The sequence below is a fragment of the Dermacentor andersoni genome, chromosome 5, assembly GCF_023375885.2.
Source record: "Dermacentor andersoni chromosome 5, qqDerAnde1_hic_scaffold, whole genome shotgun sequence".
Taxonomy (NCBI): domain Eukaryota; kingdom Metazoa; phylum Arthropoda; class Arachnida; order Ixodida; family Ixodidae; genus Dermacentor; species Dermacentor andersoni.
In genome coordinates, this window is record NC_092818.1 from 173,225,439 (window position 1) to 173,249,696 (window position 24,258).

At 45.0% G+C, this 24,258-nt stretch overlaps 1 long non-coding RNA gene across 1 annotated transcript; it reads left to right on the forward strand.

Annotated features, from left to right (window-relative positions):
• Positions 1–7,788: 7,788 nt before the first annotated feature.
• LOC129384828 (uncharacterized) lies at positions 7,789–20,193 on the forward strand. The gene is made up of 3 exons (XR_008612461.1): positions 7,789–8,805; positions 19,018–19,142; positions 20,150–20,193. It is a non-coding gene; the product is annotated as an uncharacterized lncRNA (long non-coding RNA).
• Positions 20,194–24,258: the final 4,065 nt, after the last annotated feature.

The window sequence follows — 24,258 nt, forward strand, 5'->3', positions numbered from 1 at the left end:
CAGCAGAGAGCGAATTGACCTTCGTGCTGCCTCTTGCTTCAACGCGAAATATGCGGCGAAAACACAGCGCACACGAAGTTATCAGCGCCCAGTGCATTCTGTACGCATCACAGATCACTTTCAAGATAGGGCCCGCACAATACGCAACCGCCACCAAAATAGACCCCCCCCCCCCCCCCCGCACTCCCCCTTGCCTCGCGCTTCCACTGGTCACGGCGCGCTTCCTCCCCGCTTTCCTCCCTTGCGCGCGCGAGATTGAGCCACCATCGTCGGCTCACCCTCGCACACTTCACTCACACATACAGCATACGGCGCACGGTGGCGACATCATCACACTTGGACTTTATGCGTTAAATCACGGCGACACCGACGGCAGAAAGGCGCCTGTAATGTCCATATAATTTCTGTAGGAGAATAAAAAAAACATCTGATGGAGGGTGAACTACAGGGAAAATGCGTCAGGTAAAACGAAAGACAATGCTGCAATGTTTAAAGAGAATATAAGCGTTTTAACTCACAGATATTAGTATAACGCTCCTGAAGCTTAAACCAAACGTGTGGGTACCGACAAACATATCCGAAAGGCCATACGAGACGCATATTGCTTGAACGAATGTGTTTCTGCAATAACGCAGGGAGGTTGAATAAATTAAGAATAAAGAAGCGTGAGCAGCAAGCCTACGATTGCATTAATTGCTATGATTGAACCACAAGAGAGCTTATATTTCTATTTGCAATTTTATCCGTGACGACAAACGTCCATCGCATTAATTTTTTGAAGGTATGTATACTGTTGCCTTTTTCAAATAAAAGTTATTACTTAAAATTTCATATTCTGTAAAAATCTTCCTAATGTCTAAACGAGAAGAAAGTGGGTTAACCGAGGGGCCTGATTTTTATTAGTCATATCATAAGATATGACTAAGTGTTTGTTGGCTTCTTATGATATTCCTAATGTCTAGTACTTTGTACTTTGACGTTTTAAGTTTTAGTTTATAGGCACTCGATTAAAAAAAATTGGAGGACGCTTAAGCTTCGCCTTTAAGAGTGGAACGCGATAGATTTCAAAGATCCCTGACTGGTCGTCACGCTTCCCGGCAACCGCAGCTTCCTTGCGGATGCGCGGAAGCGAGCGGGCCGCGCCGCTCGGAAAAGTGGTTCGTTTTTGAGTTCTCGCGCAAGATAATTATGTTTTCTAATATATTTAAATTAAACTCCGACGCTATCGTGTCTGCAGGTTGGGTTTAGGTCGTACGTTACGATTTTTCTGACGTATTTTACTTTAAGGAATTCAATTAGTTTAGTAACGCCCCTGCGCCACGCGGAGGGCCTGCGTGGTTGTGGTTCGGAGAAAGTTTTCGCCGAGCGACGTCCGACTCCGAAATCGGATTTAATTGCGGCACGGGGCTCTTAACGCTTTCGCGTTAATAATTTAATCCTTTTTCGAATAAGGCAGCCGCCTACCTTGGGGCATTAACAACTTGGTCTCCGAAATGAAGCTTATTTAATCACCGACTTTATCGATTTTCCGCAAATCTCCTCTGGACAGTAATCGCCATTGCTTGGAAACAGGAACATGAAGATGTGTTGCAAAAAAGAGAAGCGCTTCATCGCTGTATAGCCATTGGAGAAAGCTCGCTGTAGGAGGACGGCTACACAGAACGGAAACGGCGGTGAATATCGTGGCAAAGGTTATGCCGAAGCACAACAATTGATTTGCAGGTTGTTCGCGCACCGCAAATATTCCAGTAGTAACCGAAATCGATGCTCCACGTAACACGGCGAGCCTCAATGCACGCCTTTGCAGCGCCCAACTCTACGTGCAAAGGCGTGATCCGCGGCATCGCACCAAGTGAAGGCCCGGAGGAGCTCGATCGCAAGATTGTCAACTCAAAGAACCCGCTGGCCTTGGGAGCCAAACGAATCAAGAGCACGGGCACCGTGGTTGTGGTCTTCGACGGCTACAAGGTGCCAAACTACGTGTCGTACGGCGGCACACTTGTCAGGTGTGCATTATATAGGAAGCAAGTGGAGGTGTGCTACGCCTGTGGCCGCCTCGGGCATCGAGCGGACGTCTGCCCCTCGCCGGACGAAACTATGTGCAGGGGATGCGGCATCGCCAACCCGGACGAACAACACAAGTGCGACCCCAAATGCAGGCTGTGCGGAGGCCGACACTTCACCGCTGCCAAGGAGTGCAAGCAGAGGTACCAGACGCCGTACCTCGTCAGACGCAGGCGCCGGGACCGATCCCGAGCCAACAGAAGCAAGTCTCCGGCCCTCGCCATGGGCGAGCGACAACTCCCGGCCGCCGCCGGTCACTCCGCGACTCGCGGGAGCTCTAGATCCAGGAGCCCCTCTCCACCTTCCGGACGCCGTTCCAGGTCCAGGGGCAGATCCCGGTCCAGGGGCAGATCCCGGTCCAGGGGCAGATCTATGTCCAGGGGCAGATCCGGAAGCCGCTCCAGGAGCCGCTCTGTCTCATGGGCCCGGTATGGGTCCAGTGCCGGCCAGCAGAGGAAGAGAAAGTCGACGCTATCGTGGGCAGATATGGTTGCTGGCGGCGCCCATGCGAGATCCACCCGGGGCCCACGCGACCCGCTTCCAGAGCAATCCAGGGAGGCAGAGGTAGCGCGCCTTATGAAGGAAAACGCGGACTTAAAAGAAATTATCAGAAATATGGCTAGCGAAATGATAGAGATTAAGAAATTAGTAATCAGTCAGAGTGTTACATCCAACGCGTCGGCGCCGACCGCCACAAAAGCACCAGTTCCGGCCTGCGACTCGGCTGGCGCCGCCAAGCGTAGGGCAGTTTCCAGTAAGGACGATTCAGATTCGCAAACTTATGAGATCAAAGGCATGCTGGCCACGCTCACTAAGAGCGCGCAGCAGTTACAACAAGGCTTAGCACAGGTGCAAGTCGCCCTAGGAGACCCGAGGAGAGGCCTAGGCGCGCTGGCCGATCGCATGGACGCCCTCGAGCGTCTGGTGATTCCGAATAATACGGCCGTAACTCCGATGCAGGTCGTTGTTCCGAACGCGTCGGGGACTCAAATCAGGGCTACGAGCACATCGGCACGTCAGAGTGGGGGGAACTTCTTGCGTGCACCTCTGCTTACAGCGGGTACCCCGGACAATTTATCTAATCATGGATAGTGCCAAAGAGGAGTTCAAAATTTGGCAGTGGAACTGCAGGGGGTACTCCAATAAGAGGGCTCCTTTGCAGCAATATTTAAGGTCGCTACGTAACAAACCACAAGTAATAGCATTACAGGAAACCCTCGTCTCTGCCGCATCCCTCTCTGGTTATCGTGCCGTCTCCGTGCAGGCCGAAGGTCGGGGAGTGTGCACGTTAGTTGACAGGAGGCTTACACACTTGTCTCACGACCTGAAGCTGGCGAGTTGCAAGGTCGAATACGTCATGGCGGAGGTTCTGCTCAATACGAGACAACGCAACCAGCGGAGAAACAGCGTGTTCATACTAAACATCTACAGCAATCCTAGGGACTCGCAACAGCAGTTCAAAACGATACTCAAGAAGTCCGTCGACCTGGCCGGCACCCATCCCTTGGTCGTCGTCGGAGATTTCAACGCACCGTACGGCGTGTGGGGCTACGTCTACGACACGAGCAAGGGTCGGGGTTTGTGGCAGAACGCCAACGAAATGGACCTGACGCTCATCACGGACAAGGCGTTCCCCATCCGAATCGGCAACTCGGTTAGCCGGGACACCACCCCCGATCTGGCGTTCGTGAAGAACGTCGAGGGAGCCGAGTGGAGCAACACCGCAATAAATTTTGGTAGCGACCATTATGTGCTCGAGACCCGCTTCGAAGTCACCCGAAGTAAATCCAGACAATTCACTGTCACGGACTGGGACCTTTTTCGCAAGCTCCGCGGCAACGACAGCGCACCCGTCCCAAAAGACCTGGAAGATTGGTGCGAGCGAATCAAGAGTGACGCCGAGTCATCCACTAAGAAGATCGTCAGCGACCTGGAGGTAGAAAAGATGGACAGTAGGCTGGCCCATCTGATCGAGGCCAAGCAGGCGCTGCTTTTGAGATGGAAGGGACAAAGGTTTAACCGAAGACTGAGGAAAAAGATCTCCGAACTTAACAAGGCCATCGAAGATCACTGTCGGACCCTCGGCAAGCAGCAATGGGACGAGGTCTGTGACTCGATCGACGGGCAGATGCGTAACGGCAAGTCCTGGGGCATGCTTAAACATCTTCTCGACGAGGGCAGCACCAGATCCAGTCAGAGACACACGCTCGCCAGAGCCTTTCACGAAGCTACCATATCCTGTTCCGGGGACGAGCTGGTTGCCAAGCTCATGGAGAAATACCTTCCCATAAAGCATAGCGACGAGGAAGACCGGTTTCCCGACTACCTCGGACCAGCCCGTCCGGAATTGGACGAAGACTTCACCGTGGGGGAAATTAGGCAAGCCATTTTCGCGCTCAAGGGGAAGTGTGCGCCAGGTGCCGACAGAATCACCAACAAGATGCTGCGGAACCTTGACGACGGTTCGATCGCATACCTCACCGAGAAGATCAACGAGACGTGGAAAAACGGCAGCGTCCCAGAGCAATGGAAGAGCGCCAACGTCGTCCTGATCCCCAAACCCGGCAAGGCTCCGAACGTGGACAACCTCCGACCGATCTCTCTCACCTCCTGCGTTGGGAAAGTGGCGGAGCACGTCGTCCTCAACAGACTAAACAGATATCTCGAAGAGAACAACATCTATACTTACAACATGATTGGCTTTCGTGCCGGCCTCTCGTCGCAGGACGCCATGAAGATGATCAAACATCAAATCATCGATGGCAGTACCAGAGACACCAGGGCCCTGCTCGGACTCGACCTCGAGAAAGCGTTTGACAACGTTCTCCACGAATACATTCTGGCCTCCGTGGCAGACCTCAAGCTGGGCCCCAGACTATATAACTACGTCCGTTCGTTCCTGACGGGGAGGAAAGCGAGGCTGCGGATCGGCGACTTCGTCTCCGACGAGGTGCTCCTGGGCGCACGGGGCACGCCGCAAGGCTCGGTCATTTCGCCTGCTCTCTTCAACATTTGCATGATCGGCCTCTCGAGGAATCTGGCCCAAGTTGAAGGAATCAAACACACCATCTACGCAGACGACATCACCATCTGGTGCACCGGCGGTAGCGAAGGGCAAGTGGAAAGCGCCATGCAAGAGGCGGTAGACGTCACAGAGCAGTACCTGCTACCCACCGGACTCAGATGTTCCCCGACCAAATCTGAGCTTCTCCTTTATAGAAAAGAAAAAGGCCGCAGACCCAAGGGCTGGAAACCGGTCTCAGAAAGTGACATTCACCTGTTCACTCGGAGCGGTGACCCGATACCCAGGGTCGACACCATCAGAGTCCTGGGTATGTTCATAGAATCACGCGGCGGCAACGGCACTGCGTTACGCAAGATAATTGCGAAAACCGACAATGCTTTTCGCCTCGTCCGAAGGGTCACGAACAGACATCGTGGCCTCAAGGAGGACAACCTGCTTCGGCTCATCAACGCCTTTGTGCTGTGTCACTTTACCTACACGGTGGCCATGCACAACTGGCTCAGAGCCGAGCGGGAAAAGCTTAATGCCCTCATTAGAAAATTCTTCAAGAGAGCCCTCGGGCTGCCCCTCAGAACGCATACAGAGGACCTCCTTCGGCTCGGCATACACAACACCATGGAGGAGATGGCCGAGGCTCAGGAACGGGCCCAGCTAACTCGGCTGTCCACCACGCCAGCCGGCAGGCGTATCCTCGAGGAGATCGGACTCGCACCAACCAAGAACTTGGCTGAAGACACCCAAATCCCCAGAGAAATAGGGGAGAAGATCGTGGTCGCCCCTTTGCCCCGCAACGTTCATCCCGTTCACAACGCAGGTCGTCGCAAGGCAAGAGCACTTAATATACTAAAGCAAATAAACAAAGACAAAATCACAGCAAGCTTCGTGGACGCAGCTGCATACCGAGACGGCAAGGCTTTTGCGGTTTCCGTCATTGACACGCTGGGCAAAGTCATCAACTGTGCTTCCGTCCGGACGACGAACCCAGAGGTGGCCGAGCAAGTGGCCATTGCACTCGCCATGCAAGACGGTCGGAGAGACAGGGTGTATAGCGATTCGAAAGCCGCCATCAGGGCATTCCAGAAAGGCCGGGTAGCCCGGCAGGTAGTTCACATTCTGAAAGGCGCCAAACAGGGCAACACCTCCATGCACTCGATCCTTTGGTTCCCTGCACATGTCGGGGCGATTGAGGGGGTTCCTCTGAACCTCAACGAGTCTGCCCACGAGGCTGCGCGTGGCTTTACCGACCGCGCTGCCCTCGGATCGGGCGACTCTCTCCCCGGACACAGAGACGCTCCTCTCACACACAACGAAATCACGAAATTCTTTTACTTAGAGAGAAGGGTTTTCCCCCCGCCTCACTCCAAGCTAAGCAGGCCGCAAGCGGTCACACTAAGACTTCTACAAACGAACTCGTACCCAAATCCGGCGTCCCTTAATAGCATATATCCAGAGATTTATCCAAATTGTTCTTGCGTGGCCTGTGGTGAGGTAGCTACGTTGCCTCATATGCTCTGGGAGTGCGGGTCGCTGGGCCCGACGTTCACCAAGGAAGAGTGGGACGCGCTCCTGCGAAGTCCTGTCTTTGAGGATCAAATCCTGGCCGTCCAGCGCGCCCGCGATCGGGCCGGCAGACTAGATCTGTCAGTCCCGTCGTGGGATTAGCCGGGTGCGCGTTTTATCGCGCTTTGCTGGACCAAATAAAAGTTTATTCACTCACTCACTCACTCAATGCACGCAGTACGATTGCAGCTGTCGCTACTTCGCAGGAGCTAGATCGAAAAATATCCTTCTGGAAGCAGTTCATCGCCTTAGCGCCTAGGGTGGCTCCCTTCAAGGTTTCGAGATCCAACATTATAAACGAAGACGGGAAATATGAAAACAATAGAGAATAAGATAACGGAAATAATCGATTCTTTTCTTGGCCAATCCGCCATAGAGGGTAGCAGTCACATGCTTGATAGGAAAAACAACTACTGTGCGTCATTCTGTCGTCTTTTCATGAGGCTATGCTTCACTACAGAGCCAGCATTCCATAATTCAATTGCATTAGAGATTGTCCGCTTGGAGGTGCCCTGGTCGGGCGGTCCTTTAAGATCCGTTTACTTTAATACAGCTCTGCGTGTTTTGGAATAACGGAGTTGAATAGCAAAGTTACCATGATATAATGTTAGGCTCAAGTAGATTCCTGTTTTCTTTATTTGTTCTGAAGAACATTAAGCTAATTCTTTTAAATAAGACCCTTGACTACATAACGGCTGCATTTGTTTTCCACGTTACCAAAGTGAAAGAAGAAGACATTAAGGACGAAATGTGTGGTTCTCGGTTCTTTACTTATCTTTCAGTGTGGGTTTTGAGATTTCCGTTAAAGCAAGCCAAATGACAGGACTTTCTTTCAATATCAAATTGTGCGGAAGCAATGACCCTGACAATTCGAATTTACGTGATTACTCGCCAAAGGTCAACATCAACGTTGTCTCTCAATCTCCCGTGTATCGCTGTTGCCTACCTCTGTATTAAAGACTTTGTTGTAAAAGCACGAAAGGGACTCTACGTCGCCGCATAATGTTTTATATTATCGTGAATTCACCTATGCATGCGCGCTCAAACGAACATGGCAAAAAATATTGATCGTGATGTAAGCCAAAACTTTCGTATTGGTATGTTCAGTTTTCTGTCAATTATTGCGTTTTATTTATTGCTCTACTTCAGCTTTTTTTTTACATTTTACGTTTTACTCACCACCTTATCACCGGTATCTTGACTAATCCTCAGTAACTACCATTATTTAGCAAATAAGTAAGGAAGTGTTTGCTATTGTGACAATTATCATTCTTCGAAATTCTTTGTGGGATCTTTTTATCCCTCCTCCCCTCTTCCCCGTGCAGAGATTTAAAGCGGATGTGCGTCTAGACCACCTCTCAATATTTCCTTATTTCTCACAATCTCTTTAAGGTTGACAAAGTTGAATGAATCTCCTCTTCCTGAAAGTCTACTTGTATAATCGTTTGGTCTGATTATTCGATTGCGCACTAAAATTTCGTTACCAATCTTTTTCTGTTCCACTTTCCGTTCACATACGTATTTAACTTAGTACGCTTAGTCAAAGCATCTTATTCATAGATTATCGCTCCCTGCCCCCTCAGGTTGAGGGTGAGAGCCATGTCCGAGACTCATCATCATCATCATTACCAGCTCGGTGGGCGAGGTATCTGGAAGGTTACGCTGCTTGGCTACCAACCATGTGACGCTTTATTTTTTATTTTTTTTTTATTTTGTATCTTATTTTCATTATTTATTGATTTGCTCCATGTATACCTCCTCTCAAGATCTGTGTTACCAGTTAGTTGCCAAATGCTTTGTTCTGAATGTTCGCCTTTAATTCTTTTGGTGTGTTGTTCGGTGTACGTTTCAATACATCCAATCCAGTGTGGCCAATCCCTCTCGTGGGTACGAGCCACGTTTTGAGTTAACAGCTTCGTCGTCGTCATCAAGGCGAAGGCCTATTTTTTTTATACACGGTTTTCTTCTGATTGCTTTCTTCCCGCACATAAAAAGTTTACTTTTTAAGCTGTAATGTTCAAATTGTTAACTCTCTTGTTTTTATACACCTAATTTAAACACCCGATTCATGGTCAATGCCCCACTGTGGGCATGTGCCACAGCCAGTCAGGATAACAACAACAGCCTGAGCGGTGGCCGCTACCGTGCCAATACCGGTGAGCGTTGCTCGTAGCTTTCGGGCGTGGATCCGAATAGCTTTTCAAGAAATCTCCTTTGTCGATTCGCACTTTCTGTATTCACTGCTGTAGCCACTGGCAGAACGAGACAAACAGCCAGTCGGAGCGTGCCACAAAGCGCGTAGCGAACAAATTCTGCGGCACTTTGCTTCTATACTTTTGTCACGATCGCCGCAGAAACCAAATGGTGTAGCTTGGTCATGAGGACTGACCTCATCGAAGGGCTGGTACAACGAGAGATATACGAAGTACATTTGCCCCAATACGTCGCCTACAAACCTGCCGCATTAGACGTCATAATACGTGGTTCTCCTGAAGAAAACAAGACCATAAGTTTGGTTATCAAATAGGAGCAGTGGCACCCCAGTCGGGCTGCTGGCGGGGCCTTACTATAAGAGGCCTTTGTACTGATTTGGGCGCCCGGCTCCAATCCATGGGCAGGCAAAATCATTCCCCAGCCCACAACTGCCGTGTTTACCACGGTGAGCTTGTTGCATTGACACGTTAGAATGAATGAATGAATGAATGAATGAATGAATGAATGAATGAATGAATGAATGAATCGCAGCAACTTCCAAGGCAGATGACAATTCATTCTATTACACTGTTCTATTTCTGAACCAAACAAGATGACCGCAGAAGCCGATGCTAAGGAGTGCCGCAGTAAAATGAAAGTATTAACTAAGAAGGGACTGGCAGCCCGCTGCTACTGATAGCCCCAGTCTGCGTGACAGACGCGGTCAGAATGTTTCTGGCTTGCAAGTTCCCTCGCCGGCACTTTCTCTGACGATGCTTCGTCATTCGGTCCACTAAGCTCTACGACTCTTGCAGCGGTTTCTCAGGAATTATTTATGGTGTGCTGTAGTGAAACACTGCTAAACCAGTGCCTATCTGCATCTTAGAAATTAGAAATCAGAACGAAACCCGTGAATCGTAGGCACGCCCGCACGCTCACGAAAGAATAACTGCTTAGTTATTACGATTCCTCTTTGCGTAAGTTAGACGAGGGCTGACTTACGCAGGTGTTATCGCTACTGCTGATATGCCAAGCGTTGACCATAAGGCGAACTTTTTAGTTTTAATACCAGAAGGAAAATACAATGTTTGGACGTTTTGTAATCGCGACCATATAAAGAAAAAAGAAAAATAAAGAAATATAAAGAAAAAATATAAGGCGCACTACTGGTAAACTAACGTTTTAAGGCCGAACGTGACTTTTCCTTTTTTACAATTTTCGAACACTTGGAGCAAAAGGTTAGTAAACGTTTAAGTGACCTTCGACAGTAATGCCAACACCTATTATCTTGCGGGAAAAGTCAAGAGAATGTCTAGAAATTAGATGCTGTTTTCCAGAGGCAATCCTGTGGTGAACTTTATTTCCTTTCCTTTTGTGATCACTAGAAGAAACCACCAAGTAGTCGTCCACGCTACGAAAGATTTTGAGAAAGTTGTTACCCAAGCAGCGACCTAACGCACAAGCCTTGCTTAAGTATACAGGGTGTCTCAACTATTATCATGCACCAAGATTTTAAGATATGCATATACCAAGTAGCTGGACAGAACTTTATGTTTGCCGTCGCTTGGAGATACTCAGATAACTTTTTGCATTCCGCTTAATTACATAATTAGTCTTAGACTATTAATCACCTTCTCAAATATTATAATTTGATAGAAAGAGTCAATGAGAAAATTGTAGAGCTTGAAAAACTCCCGATACAGTCTTCTGTTGCTCAATAGGGGCAACATAAAAGCGTTTTTCGGAGCATGAAAGAAGCTCACGAATACACGCAAAGTGCTTCGAACAGCCAGTCGCGCGGCAGTTTGCATATGCCGTGTCGCTGGGCAGGCTAAATTTTACAGCGAAGCTACATATAGCTTCCGTCCGGCAGCGGTTGATGTCCGTCCGTCTATACGGGTCGCGTCGACACGAAAAAATTTTTGTCTCCAGTTTCTCGCGAATGCTTTGTGGCTCTGAATGTAATGTTTGTATCCTGGAAAAAAAACTATGCGCAAATTAGCTGGTGAGACGGCTCTATCATTACGCCGAGTTTCATTTACATTTCATACCTACGTAGTTCACAGTGAAGTTGTAAACATTGTGGAATTCCCGTTTGTGTCAATACATGGGCTTCTATGGGAGGGAAACGGACAGCCCCATGTTTGTAATAATAATAATAATAATAATAATAATAATAATAATAATAATAATAATAATAGACAGGCAGTTTATTTCGCATTCAATTCTTACAAAGAAGAAAAGATGCCAGGACTGGAGTAAAAAGGCGCTTTCCAGCAGCTTGGCAAAGGCTCCGGCCCTGATTGTATTTGGCAGTGAAAAACATACATTATATAAATGAAACGTATACACGATATCCGACATTGCAATAACTAACTATAAAATAACATGTGAACATAGATTTACATTGTAATCATGATTTCTACTCGTGATGATTACCTAGTACAATACATTCATATCTATACTATCACTTCAGATGCACATATCACAATCGCATATAAACGTCTTTAACGTGTGTCCAACAACAATAAAAAAAGAAGAAAAGAACCTATCAAGGGGCATACATACATGTGGCTATACGAACACTTTACTGGCACACATTTATATGCATTCAAATCGGCGACGCAATTTTAATACAATTTAGATGTTTTATTTTGATAATTTCGCAGAGAATTAAACAGTGTTCTGCAGATAACATGCGTTTATGGTATGTGCGCCTGTTTATTCATAGTTAGTATAATGCCTTTTTAATTTCTACCGGGTAATTGTGCTTATGTCGATATTCCTTTCTGAAAACTTGTTTAGTATTTTAATCTGTTACGGCCTTGTTTGGTCCGTGAAAAAGGAAACGCCCATATTTCGCGATTTCGAATGTCGTATTGAACATCACCCGGTTTTTCTAACTCGCAAGGACTAAGAAACTTAGTATCATTGGGTCTCACGCTAGTTACGTATTTTATTGCAAGATTAAAATCAGAGCTGATAGAAGGCAAGAACGTAAAGTGATGAAAGTAGATGTCCCGTATGAGCGTCATCCGCAATCTGAGCAATGCGGCGCAAACCTTTTTTTTTTTTTTTTTGTAAGACAGATACCTTACATAATTTTATTTGGTCGTCGTTCCTCTCACAAGGTAGCAGTATAGTTTGCATGGGAAGCAAATATAGAATTGTGAAGCAGTAGCTTTATTTTACTACTACTACTACTACTACTACTACTACTACTACTACTACTACTACTACTACTACTACTACTACTACTACTACTAATAATAATAATAATAATAATAATAATAATAATAATAATAATATTAACCATACATACATAGATCCGCCGATTGAGTTGAAACACCGCAGCTTCGCTGCTCGTCCTTTTTGACAAAGTGGAAGGGCTGATCACTTTAAAAAAAATCTTGGTGCATGATAGTTGGAACACTCTATATATCACTAAGATTGACAACCTTAGAACCAATGTGAATCCCTGACGTGTGCAGTAACCACCCGTTTTTCCATCCCCCTAGCATCCACTTTAAATATGTACATGATCAAGAATATCAAGAAAACTCCCGTAGGCACACCATAGTTGTCCGTGAAACCTGATTCCTAGTTTTGCTGATTATCAGTCTTTAACACACTACAGCAATCCGTCATGTGGTAGACAGTAAAAAAAGTATTCAGTATTCATAATGAAGGCTAAGGATTTACCAAAAAGTTGCTATATGCTATGTATTTACCAAAAATACAACGAGTAACTACGAGTTAAGAATGTGACGTCAGTCTACATGTTTATTGAAGCTAAAAGTTATTGAATCTCCGGGCAACCAGCTGCATCATACCGCCATGTACATTTCTTAGAAAAAATTGTGCGTTTCAGCCAAAAAGATTGATACTAACACTTACAAAGGTTTTGACTTTGTGATAGTAAAAATGAAAATTATCTAGCTTATGTCTTATCAAGAGATCGACAGCACGTTCAATAACATCTGAAAGCTTTGTCTTCAGTCTTAAAATTCTCAGTGGTTTCTGAAAACATGGTATCTGGCATAGGGACCAAACAATCTTCCTTCTCCAAAGTTACTGAGCTCTAAGTTCTCTCTCGACAAAATAAGTTGTCAGCGGTACCATAGACGTTCTGAACCAGTCAACTGAGCCCCGAAATCACTGACGCTAGTGATGGAACACAACGAAAGCGTTCTTCTTAGGGAAGAAATATAATAAAGCGGCGCGGTATAGTCTTAACAAATATACAGGTTTCATGCGTGAATCAAAACAGTGTGTAGGACCTAGAGCTAAGGTTCTGCTTTGCTTATCGACAATAACAGCGTCTTCGAGAATCAGCAAGTTTTCGCACAGTGAAGAAGTAGAAAGAAGGTTCCTCTTGCTGGTTAGGAACTCTCGAAAGTTCATTGTTCACAGAAAGCAGAAGTGGTCGTCCACGGTCTGGTACTATTGATTCGCCGCGTAAATGGTTCTGGCGGTGAAAATCTCCATTAGTGTGGCAAGAAATCCTCAAGCAGCCCGTGTGGAACCCAACTTGCCGCAATGATGACAGAATAACACATATACAACTAGCATGACCCCACCGTTGTTGCAGAAAGCCGCACAAGGACTAAGCTTCATGAAGGCGGTCGCGGTTCAGGGCCAATCGGGGTGTAGTGCTATGATGGCACATGTAAATAGCAAGGAAGGAAACTATAGTTGGAGAATGTGCACATAACAGGGCGAAAGATTGTCGCAGGTCGTCACAAGTCGTCGGAGAATCGTAACAGGTAGTTGCATTAGTCGGGAATTAAGCGTAAACGCTGATAAATTGGTGTTACATCGTATAACCTTTCGTTACACTGTTGCTATAGCAAGAGCACTTCGAAATTCGCAGACTGTATAGTCTTCTTCACACATAACAACGAAGAAGTCTGCCTTATGGCCAAGCATTTGTATATATCGATAATATTGTGGTAGCATCTGTATATCTAAGCCCGCAATTATTTTTGCACAAAGAGGAATTGTCTTGCCTAAGCAGCTACCCTTAAACAGTGTCCGTACATACTGTAGATGCATTATTCACGGGACACTGGATTCTTTGAGCATGTGCGGGTAGATTTTTGCGTTTTTTTTTTGTTTTCTACAACTGTGCGACCTTTCACTTAATACGACTATGCTAGTCGTCATATCCACTATAGTCATTGTAGTCGTCATTTTCGTTTTCCTTTTTTTTTCCTTCTAGTGTCCGTGTTTGAACGGTGGCCTTTCAGTAACATGATTCCATACCAACCTGCTCCACTATCAGTCATTCGAATAATGTCCTTGTCATCACGCAAGTGATCATAAGGAAGAATAGTATTGTGCCAGAAAGCACATTATAAGCATAATAGCGTTGTTCCTCCTCAGCTTCTGTGTGCATGGACTGCTGTGAGCAAAACAGACGCTAAACGTCAAGTTACTCTAATATCTAATGTTTATCTAATATTTCACTTGGTGCTCGATAAAGCCGACGGTTGCCCGTAGCGCCAGTTCCCCGGCATCATCAAGGTTACAAGCCTCCAACTTAAATGGCGACGCTTCTCATCACGCCAGTGTAGGGAGCCTACTTACACATGTGTATGCCTAGAGCGTATGTGTAGAAAGACCCACCACACCAGCATTTTTAAACGCCTGGAAGTTACCTGTGCACTGTTTCTTCTGCCCGGCAGTGCTTGCCTTGCCTGCTGGGTCGCGCCAACATGTCGCGCTCGTGTTAAGTTAGAACGCCGTCCGAATTCAAGTGTAACGCGAAACCTTACAATAGCTGGGGATGAAACAGCCATATTTTAAAAATAACGCTCGAAAGTGAACTTAGAGGCTTTACGTAAACGAAAAAAAAAAAAGAAGACGTTGTCCTCACTTCGCCTGCTCCTAAGCTATGGTGTGCGTGTGGATTGCCTACGTTATGTTAGCGTCCAGTATTTATTTATTTACAGAGTACCTACATCGCCATAAAGTCATTACGTAGGAGGAACAAAATATAACCAACAATACAGAAAAGCTTTTGGACAGATATACTCACAAACAGAAGCACTGCAATAGCTTTTAGAGAAAGACATACAAGCAATGAGAATCAAACAGGTTTCAAACTATGTAACACATACAGCTGTTTTGCAAGAGCGCCGTTACAGCATACAATAGAGCAGTTCGTTATTTGACACACTTACTATATCATTTGATAAACTGTTCCATTGTCTAATTGATTTGGGGTAGAAAGAGTAGCAAAAAATGCTTGTTCTGCAGTTATAGGCTGAGATCTTTTTGTTGTTATCACAGCGAGTCGATATGTAATCTGGTTCCAGAAGATAGTTACAGCAATTGATACCTCTCTGACTGTTATATATTCGGTGTAATAGTTTGAGCCTTAACTTCTGCCTACGCATATGTAGCAGATCCCATCCTAAAGTGGCCTTCATTTCGGAAACGCTATAGAGTACGGGCTTTAATTATCACAAACAAGCCTAACTGCTTGGTTTTGTAGTTTTCCCAGTCTATTAATGAGGTAATCTTGATAGGGGTTCCATATTACACAAGCATAATCAAGTGTTGTTCTGACATGTAAGAACTATAAAGTTTCCTTAACTTGGCGCGTGGCCTGTTTAAAATTTCTGCGAATAAAACGTAAAGTCCTACTAGCTTTTGCTATGACAGTGCCAATCTGTTTATGCCAAGTCAGTGATTCGGTGAAATAGACTCCTAGATACTTAGATTCCGACTATATGCCGATAAGCGTGCCATTGATGTTATATCCGTGCTTAAATTTGGATAATTTTCTGGAAAAACTTACGCTACTGCACTTTTTTGTATTTAAATTCATGTTCCATTTTTTACACCAGTTCGCTAGGTTATTTAAATCTGTTTGCAATGTATCTATGTCATTTTCAGTAGTAATTTCTCTGTAAATCACACAGTCATCAGCAAATAGTCTTATGGGTGATTTAATTAGTTCGACAATATCATTTATGTAGATTAAAAGTAACAAGGGGCCCAGTATGCTTCCCTGAGGAACGCCCGAAGAAACAGTTATTGGTGAAGAGGCGGCATTGTTTAGGAGGACAGACTGGTTTCTTCCATTTAGGTAGTTTCGTATCCAATTTTGAACGTTTTCGTTTACATTTAATGCAGCAAGCTTTACATCTAAGAGCTTATGCGACACAGTATCGAAAGCTTTTTGAAAATGAGTAAAAACCGCGTCTACCTGACTATTGTTATCAATGGCTTTAGATAAGCAGTGCTGAAATTCTATTAGTTGTGTGTTGCAGGAATAAGCTTTACCAGAATCCGTGCTGGGAAGGTGTAAAGAAAGCGTTTGAGTCAAGAAATGCAGATATGTTACTATATAAAATGTGTTTGAATATTTTGCGACATATTGACGTTAGTGAAATCCGCCTATAGTTTGCTCTGAGTTTTCTATCGCCCGATTTAAAAACTGCTGTCACGCTTGCCGTTTTCCACTCTTGGGGAATGAGGCCTGTTTCAAGGAAAAGCTTATGAACGATCGTTAAATACGGAGCAATGATGCTATGACACTCTTTAAGGACCACTGGGGATATTTCATCAAGTCCAATTGCTTTTGTGTCATCTAAATGCCGTAATACAAAATCGACGCCACTAACATAAAATTCAATGTCTGGCATCATATTTCCCTGACTGGCGTTGTTCAAAAGCGAAATCTCCCCCAGCAGACACTAGCTTGAACACAGACACTAGAACACAGATTGGAAGTATTGGTTAAAGTATTCCGCCCTCTGATAGTCTGACGTTACGGTTTTGCCGTCAATAGTTGAAAATGGTATGGATATGTCTTCTTTTCGATTTTGTTTTACATATTTCCAAAACTATTTTGGGTTTTCTCTCAAGTCGTTGTTTAATTTAACAAAGAAGGTATCTTTGGCGTAGTTAATTGTCGCTTTCAATAGATTATTTATCTCTTGCAAGCGTTTCTGATTTGCCAGACTGGTGTCGGCAGGAAATGTTTTATACGTTCGTCTTGCTTTCCTTATAAGTTTGCGTATTTCTACGTTAAACCAAAGTTTTTTTTTTTTCGTTGCCGCAGGTAGCCGTATGGAACATGAATTTCGACTATTAGAAGTATTCAAGTATTTTGTACCGAAATGCTGACCACAATGTTAACAGACAGTGTGCATTTGACAGATACTGGAAAGTAGGAAAGAAATTTTCAAGTTCGGTCCTGATAGCGGCATAGTCTCCTCTGTCGTAGTTGTACACTTTTCTTTGCGGAATTTGCACCATCCGTACTCGGTGCATGTTATGTTCTATGACAACTGCCCTGTGGTCACTAATACCTGGGCAAACAGTAACTTTTGATATTATGTTCGGCTCATTGCAAAGTACTAAGTCTAAAATTGCATTTTCTTGCGTAGGTTCCAGTACGTACTGCTGCAATCCATTTAATCCAAGACGTTCTTCGAACACTGTGTAAATACGGGACCTATTAGCAGCCACAGATCCGGCATTCCAGTTGAAGTCTGCCAAATTGAAATCACCCCCTAGAAATTCACTATTATGCACAAGACATAGCATCTCAGACAGCAGTCCGAATCAGTCGCTGCTGCCGGGTGGGTGGTAGAATGTCCCGTACACTACATTGTCTATTTAGGTAATTTCACAAGGCACCAGACAGACTCAGAATTGTATTCAAATAAAATTTTTGTACTTAACAACGCATTTTATATCAAAATAAATGCTCCCCCGCCATGTCGATGCCTATCTTTCCGATAGACAGTAAAGCCAGGCGGAAATATTTCTACATTAGCTATAGTCTTGTCTATAACCGTTTAACACGCATAATGTTTACGTTTTCTAAAAAAGAAAAAAAGCTCGGAAAACGCTTAAGTTTCGCCTTTAAGAGTGGAACGCTATAGATTTCAATGGTCCCTGACTGCTTGTCGCGCTTCCCGGCAATCGCAGCTTTTTTGCAGATGCACGGAGGCAAGCGTGATGGCGGCATTGCGAGGAAATGAACTTGCCGCGCCGCTAGCAAAAGGGGTTGTGTTTGAGTTTCTGCGTAGCAGAATTATGTTTTCTGGTATGTTCAAATTAAGCTCCGACGCTATCATATATGCAGGTTGTGGTCAGGTCATGCATTACAATTTTTCTGCGTATTTCACTTTGAGGAATTCAATTAGTTCACTAACGCCTCTGCGCCACCGCGGGGCCTGCGTAGTTGTGGTTCAGAACGATTTTTCGTCGAGCGACATTCGGCGCCGACATCGGATATTTTGCGACAATGGGCCTTTAACACCAGCGAATTAATAGCCTTTTCATATAGGACAACATCCATGACTTTTGCTTCGGTGCAAAGTGTCTAGATGGCGCCAACAAATGGTCAAGGAAGCTTTCGCTTCCTCTGAACTCATTGGAAACGTTAGCTATGAGCGGCTAGTGCGTCAGGTTTGCGAAATTGTTTGGCGATCATAACGTCCGTTAGCCTGAGGAGACGCGTCTATCATTTTTCTTGCGGAAAGTACTGTAATACACAACGGGTACGAAACGAACACTGGATATGAAGCGCACACGAGGTGACACTGAGGAGTGCCCTATATGCAGTGTTCGCTTCATGCCCATTGCGTCTTGTAGTACTTAGCGCTAGAAAACTGAACACGCGAACGAGCTCAATTCATAGCTTTTCGAGACGCGTCGACATAAAAACGACAGGATGGTAGCTAATGAATCGTCTTAACTTGAGCAGGCTTCCCGCGAGGTTCCGGAGGAGCCCCGTTCGCTAATATTTTAGGTCCGTTAACAATTATACCACTTTAGGAAACGCAGGCCGTTGAATAACTGCTCGTTGTTACTCTTACTTTGTTTGACACACATAATTAGACGTTATACAGAAGTTAATGTTCATGGCTGCAGAAGTTTCCAACCCTTTTTCGCCAATCATTTCGGACATTGTTTCATCAGTCATACGTTATTGAACAAACGTGCGTCCCAATCCACAAAGAATTTCATTCTTAAGATCAATGATTATCCGGAGACTTTCACTGACAATATTTTCGGTATAATATTTTGTCTGTAGCCCGTTATCTCTAGCGTACGAACGGTTTGTGGCCAGAGACCGTAAAATTTTATTACCTTTTAAAATGGTCTCGCAGTGGTCATACATAATTCTAGTGAACAATTTGTACACCCAGCTATCCATTCCACCAAGCCAGCCAGGGAGCGCTCGTAGAGAACTGCAGACAACGAAGCCCTTGCCGTGGCCACCTGGAGCGCGCAGTGGTTCGTGATCAGCGCGTCTACCTGAGCTGTGTTGGTGGTTAGTATTAGCATCACGCGATGCTGCGTTGTTTGATAAGCTGCCGTTTGTGCGCTGGGCGCTTCTGCTGGGAAATCAGGCGCAGAATATGCCCTAGCGTTGTTTTAAGCAGCGTTTCAGTATAAACCAAGAGTGTGCTGATGTTCCTGAGGGCCTGCAGAGTGTCCTTACTAACTTTACGGCACTGCAACCCCCAGTCACTGAAGTAAGTAGTGTAATATGTGGTAAACACACCTGAAAGCTTTATATGTAGCTGGGCATGTTAGACTGGTCGCAGGACTGATATGGTATCGCGCCAGCTGAAGCTTTTCCTGACACAGGCCAAACATTAGGTAAATTGAAGTTCACGAACAGAGTCTAAAGAAACAAAAACAGAGCCTAGTAAGCAAAACTATATATCACATTTTCTCTCAGTGATGCTCTGAATGCATACAATGTGAGAGAGTTTACAGGCTTTTATTCCAGTTTCTTATCAACAAATCTATGTTTAGCAAACTAATGCCAGCGAACAACATTGAATTGGTCAACAGAAAATAAAATGACACTGGCACTTACAGTTGTGAAACTTTATGCATTTAAAAGCAACAAAATCTCTCGCGAACTTCAGAAGGCGACAAGTGGTACTTGCTATCGCGCGCACACCCACCGGGCCACGCGGGCAGAATCAGAATTTCACGCATATCTCTAAAATAACGAATTGGTCAACAAACAGAAATATCCCTGCTCTTCGCTACATCATCGCACTTAGGCTGCTGCAGGGAACGCAGCTCTGGATATTAGTAACAAATTTCCGCAGCATCTATGATTTGAACCACAAAGTAGCTAGCTCGCCGAGACACAAGTTATACCGCCTTATCAGGCGAGTCGGTGCTCAAGGTCATCTCACTTTGTGTTTAAGCCTTTCATGTACAAGCGGCATCTTTTTCTGCAACACAAATTTCGCCTTCCCCATATGTGTGTTATTTTTTATTATGTTGTTCTCACTCTCTATTCTTCTTGTTTTCCAGAAACGCCATGGTTTTCCTCGCGACTATCTTAACTCTCAGTAAGTATATTAGCACTTAAAGAAAGTTTACTTTAAAGCGCTTGAGCTGTTCAGTAACGCACCCCTCCACAAAGGGGCTTAATAATGCTCCGTGGAACCATACACGTAGGATCACAACAAAGCTATTGCTTTGATATGTTGTGCATCATTCCACAGATTTTTATGCAGAACTTTCCACATTTTGTGAAATCAGATTTTTCTAGTGTGTGTGTGTGTGTATAGGCCAGACGGGCCACACACGTACACATTTTTGCCTGCAACCGAACGCCGCAGTGAGAGCCGTTGAGACGAGAGCGGTACATGAGTAGTGGTGCGCACACTTTGATTTTCAAGTTAATGCTTACAAAGGCTCTCAATTAAACCAGAACTGCAAGGTTTGTAGGGCCGGACACTATCAGCTTGCTATTCTAGTCCCAGAAAATGGTTTTCTTTTTTCGTAAGTCTTTCTTTTTTTTTTACAATTGTAAACCTAGCCTTCTCAGAATTCAGTTTGCAAAAATAAGGGCAGCATGGTCGCCTTTGCAATAGGTGCTTGCAGGGACAGCTTTTTCGTTTTATTACATTAAAGTACACGCACTGCTGTCAGGACAATTGCACGTGTACCTCGTTAGAACGATGACTAAATCAAGGGCTGTACTTGGTACTGATATACATTGCAAAGAGGCAGATTTGCTAATTATAAAAGCTGCAGTCCTAGCATTTGTCCCGGGTAGGGGTCCTATGTAGCAGTCTTAAACTGTACGAGTGACCTCGGAGCCCGCGTTTGCAGCGGTAGCTGGCATAAATACAATGAGAAGTGCGACACGTGGAGCACGCCTGGAGCAAATTAAACTGAGAGAGAGAGTGCAGCCTTGGTTCTACATATGCTACTACTTTTTGCAACAGATATGTCAATGGTCACTGACATCTCTTCGAAAGTGTGAGTAAAAATTGTTTTTGTTCATTTCGGTATGCAACGAACGGAAGTTTTTGTAATCAGAGGTTTCTCCCACTTTATATGTTTGTTAACGAGAAATTACACAAGTAACGTGAAATGATGCCGTGTAAGTATAGCGAACCCATTACTGTGTAAGCATTTTTCCCGAAAACATTGTTCTAAGTAAATAAGGTGCATCGGACACTTCGAAGCACCATTCTGTCACTCTAACTTGATTTCTCTTATTGTCGCTCTAAACGTGTCTTGTTTAATTCTTTATTAATAAGTTTTGCTTGAGGACGATGAAAAAAAAAAGCTACGCAAGAAATTAAATGCAGTTTACGTTAGACAGAGGCAGAAAGAAAAATAATTTGCTGAGCTTGACGAAAACACTGAGCTACGTAGGCTCAGGTATTTCAAAGCAAAGTTTTCAGGGCAGGAATTTCAAGTTATTTGTTTTTGTGCAGGCAAGACCGCGAAATCATCACGTAAGCTTTCACAAGGCTATACTAGGTCAACTAGCGTGAGGGAAAGTGAAAACTGGGTGATTAGTATATGTTACATATAGTACAAAACAGCACCAACGAAAGCCAGAGTAAGTCGAACTGATTCTAGCCGTTATAATTCCATTTTTAAATATTCTTATATATAGCTGTTAGCCAGCACTCGTCCAGTCTGTTACGCTTCCTTTTTGTCAGTTAATTTGTTCTCTTTTGCATGGACAGCACAATTAAAAGGCGATGGTATATGACAGATAGTAAAGAAGCCCTTAATTCCTTTCTAGGAAAAATATGTTAGAATACTACTGGGTCAAGAGTAATTGCACTTTTTGAAATTACTGAAGGAGGGACACACATCAGCGTTTTCATACACTGTAACGGTAAACCCGTAACCATCCACTCATGACTGTATTCATACACTTAAAGCTCACCTAAAGAAGAATTCGAAAGACACACATGTACAAATTATTTAATGCTTAACGTTAGTTTCGTCCCAGTTCATATATATATATATATATATATATATATATGTAGAAGGGGCATATTATCCCACCATCTAGCAAAATTGACGCACCTACTTTCAATTGATGGGCCAATCTGAATGTGGCGTTAGGCGGATGCTGTTTCTCCCCGTGATGGCACGAAATGGTATAGTTCACATGAAAGCATGCTAACTTACCGTGCAACAAAAAAAAAAGAGGGGGAGGGGGAAACGCACAAAGGAAGCATTTTTTGGCACAAATGCTTTTTCACTACGGGAAACATAATTGCACACGAAACTCAATGAAACGTAGTTCTAATGAATAAGAATCCGGTCAGCGGCTTTTGTTCACAGCGTCCACAACTGCATTTCCTGCATGATTTGCAGTTATAATGCTGCTGTTCATGGAGGCGCCAGGGTGGCTTCTTGGCGCCATAGGATTTGGACCGGCGGGAGTAAGATCGCACAGTGTTGCAGCCAAGTGGCAGTCTCTGCACCGCGGCCGCATCAGAAAAGATGACCTCTTTGCTACACTGCAACAGTGGGGAATGCTGGGTCTACCTTTCTCGGTCAAGTTCTTGCTTGGTTTCGCTGGAACCATCGTCGGCTCCCTTCTTCTCCTATAGGATTCGGACAGACCTCTTCCAAATTTTCCGTGCATTGAGAGCCGCGCAGGAAAAGGGCAGAAAGACGCATCGGTGGTGGAAGTCTCTGCACCGCGGCCGCATCAGAAAAGATGACCTCTTTGCTACACTGCAACAGTGGGGAATGCTGGGTCTACCTTTCTCGGTCAAGTTCTTGCTTGGTTTCGCTGGAACCATCGTCGGCTCCCTTCTTCTCCTATAGGATTCGGACAGACCTCTTCCAAATTTCCCGTGCATTGAGAGCCGCGCAGGAAAAGGGCAGAAAGACGCATCGGTGGATGGTTTAAAGTGAACGGAGATTTGAATATCGCAATAAAAGTTTAACGTCTTCTAAAGTATGTCGCAGCCGGAGTAAGAACCACTTTTTGTCAACAATTTATTATGAGATAGGAGTTAAATACAGGACAAACACTCGCCGACTGAGGGCTGGTCGTGTGAAGAAAGAGAAGATTAATCGCAAAATACGAGCGCTGTTGAAGTGCAGTCGGCATCTATGCGTAAATTTGGTTGGCTTTGTGAGACGTATTGAAGTGCCTGTAACTACAACAATAAAGATAGTATGGTAATAATATCAGTAATGTTTCGTTAACTACAGCTGTGTGCATTCGAAAAAGAAAGGGTTGACTGCCTCGTCGCAAGACAACGTCTGCTACAATTTCAATAATGTAGTTTAACCTCTAAGAATTTACTTTTGCCGTGAACGCAAGTTCTCAATAATTGCCTTTTCAGAATAATGCGTCCTCTTGTACTTGCTGTACATCTTACACGACTTATATATTAAGCTGGGTGCAACTGGCTCTCGTGACGATCTTGAATGATTCTCTTGAAGTATAGGGCAACTTGAAAGGAAACCGCTAAGTAGTACAAAAATTCAGTGCCATACCGCTCTGTGAAAGTGGATAACAATTGCGAAGCTGTGTGCATGGGCCCCTTAATGGCGAACTGTTCATTGTCATACGTCAAACGCCGCATGCACATAAATGGAAAGGGAGGCGCGACTAGTCTCTCCTCGATGATGTTGAGTCTAGGAAGATGATCAGGTGCCGGGGGATGCACATACCCATGTATTCTTGCAAAACTTAGCACGACACCTTTTACTAATGAATCCCAGCTCGTAGAACAGACACGCACCTCACCGCACTCCGAGTGCATACACTGATTCACCGTGGCCAAGGCGATCGTGCGTTGGTCGACGTACCACAGTGCAATAATGGTTGTGAGGTCACTCAAAAACCAGGCATGAAAACCAGGCAGCACAAAATGGGCTTCCCACAAGCTCCCTCTGAAACCTGAACACTGCTCCGGTGAAACGTTCCAAATCTGCGGGATCGGGGTTACATGGACGGCTCATATTTCTTTCCACCTCGTGGTCCTGGCGGGCAGTACGCATATGGGACCGCCACCACAGCAGAGAGGAGGGAGAGAAAAGGCGTTACGCGTGCGCTTGGAACGCCGACAAAGAGAGGGCGGTGCGAACATAGACAGGGTAGACGCAGGTCAAAGTGTAGTATGTGTTCTTATCAGTTTAAG